The following is a 2,218-nucleotide window of genomic DNA, read 5'->3' as shown; positions in this document are numbered from 1 at the left end:
TTTTTGGTTTTTCGAGACAGGGTTTCTCTGTGTAATCCTGGCTGTCGTGGAACTCACTCTGTAGACTAGGCTGGCCTGGAACTCAGAAATCTGCCTGCCTCTGCCTCTACGTGCACCACCACCACCCGGCTTGCCATCTTTTCTATTTTCTGAATCCACTTTTGAAAAGCATCCCTCTATAAGACCTGCTTTTTATTTTTCTTAGTTGTTCTGGAGCTGCTGTGGGTTCGGTAAACCCCTTTTCTGCAGCTGTGTTCCCCTTCAGAGCCCCATGGGCCTCAGACTCCTTGGAACGCTGAGGCAGCCGCAGCCATCTTGGTTTTCTTCACCTATTTCTTCATTCTTTAAGTTGTAAATCTGGCCAGGTATGATGGTGTGTATTAATCCCGGTACTCGGGAGGCAGAGGCAGGAGGGTTGCTGCAAGTTTGAAGCTAGCCTAGTCTACACAGAAAGACAGCCAGGATTCCAGAAGGTGGGCACAGAGAATGAGTAGAGATTGGGGCCTGTGGTGGTCAAGGAAAGAATGCTTGATGACCAGGACTCTCTAGGTCACCATTTTCTTTGTTCCTCCTGCCAAAAATCCTATCTACCCCAAAGACTCTCTTTTCTTTTTTTCCTTTTCTTGCTCTCTCTCTCCTTCTCTCCTCCCTCCTTCCCTTTCTTTCTTCCCTCTCTTCCTTTCCTCTCTCCTTCCTCTCTCCTTTCTTCCCTCCCTTCCTCTTCTCTCTCTCCTTCCCTCCCTTGTTCCTGCCTCTCTTCCCTGCCCCTCATACCAGCAGAATCTTCAAACTTCTTCTAGCTCCCTGGTTCCCCTGTAGGTCTCATTTTTCTAGTCCTAGCTGATGACATTGCTGACTTTGAGCCAACAGTCTCTTTATGTTCAGATCAGGTTCCTGGGAAAGTCTCTGGGTGACAAGTGGGTCTGCTTCTCGTCAGGCTCTGGACCCTCCTCCAGTCTCTTGTCAGTTCCTTCCCTCTGCCTCTAAACATCCTTGCTCAGGCCTCTGACATCATCAGCTCTAGCCACCTGGCCACCTTCCTCAAAGGCCAGGCTGAGGCTCAAAACACACCCTGCCTCCTGCAGCAGGTTCTTCAGGGGTCTGGCCAGTTTGGGTGGTGTTTGGTTTTGTAGAGAAAGAAACATTTTGCTGGAACTTTCTAGACGGATGGAAAGTGAAGCCCAAATATCAGGAAAACATCCAGCCATTTTCCCAGGGCAATACCTCATACAGCACACACCACAATCCCAACATGAACTCTGGCTACGTTCTTTCATTTCTTTGTGACAAAGGCTAATGTTACAGCAATTATGTGGGCTAGGCTCTGTGCACCTCTCTAGGAATCTGTTCAACCTCTTGTGAGACACGAAGCATTATTGTTAGAGATGCCAAACAGGTCTGAGAGGGTAAGGGGTATGACCCAGGTTGTGTGACTTGGAAGTGCTGAGTTGGAACCAGGCCTCTGACTGACTGCTTTTGTATAATAAGAGGAATTTTGGATGTTCCCAAAAATAATAATAAAAAAAATTAAATGTCTGAGGTGATGATGATGCTAGTTACACTGTCTGGTCATCTCATATTGTACCCATAGAAATATGCTTCTCTTCAATTTCTAAGAAAGTCTATTAGGAAGAGAGAGAAAGGAGGGGAGGAGGAAGAAACAACTTTGTGTGTATGAGAGAGAGAGAGAGGGAGAGAGAGAGAAGGAAAGAGAGGGAGAAAGGGAGAGGGAGAGACAGAGAGAGAGAGAGAGAGAGAGAGAGAGAGAGAAGGAAAGAGAGAGAGAGGGAGAGAGAGAGAGAGAAGGAAAGAGAAGGAGAGAGGGAGAGAGAGAGGGAGAGAGAGGGAGACACAGAGAGAGAGAGAGAGAGAGAAGGTGAGAGAAGGAGAGAGGGAAAGAGGGAGAAGGAGAGAGGGGGAGAGAGGGGGAAGAGAGAGAGGGAGAGAGGGAGGGAGAGAGATTCATCGGGTGGGTCCTAAAACTAGTGGTTCTCAACCTTCCTAATTCTGTGACCCTTTAATACAGCTCCTCATGTTGTGGTGAGCCCAACCATTAAATTACGTTTGTTGCTACTTCATAACTATAATTTTGCTACTTCTAATGAATCATAGTGCAAATATCTAATATGTAGGATATCTGATATGTGACAGAGAGTTAGGAAGGATGGACCTTTTGCATGATGGCTGGATCAAGTTCCACACATGACTTCCATTCTTT

The sequence above is a fragment of the Mastomys coucha genome, unplaced genomic scaffold (genome assembly GCF_008632895.1).
Source record: "Mastomys coucha isolate ucsf_1 unplaced genomic scaffold, UCSF_Mcou_1 pScaffold8, whole genome shotgun sequence".
Taxonomy (NCBI): Eukaryota; Metazoa; Chordata; class Mammalia; order Rodentia; family Muridae; genus Mastomys; species Mastomys coucha.
Note: the sequence above shows the minus strand (reverse complement) of the source record.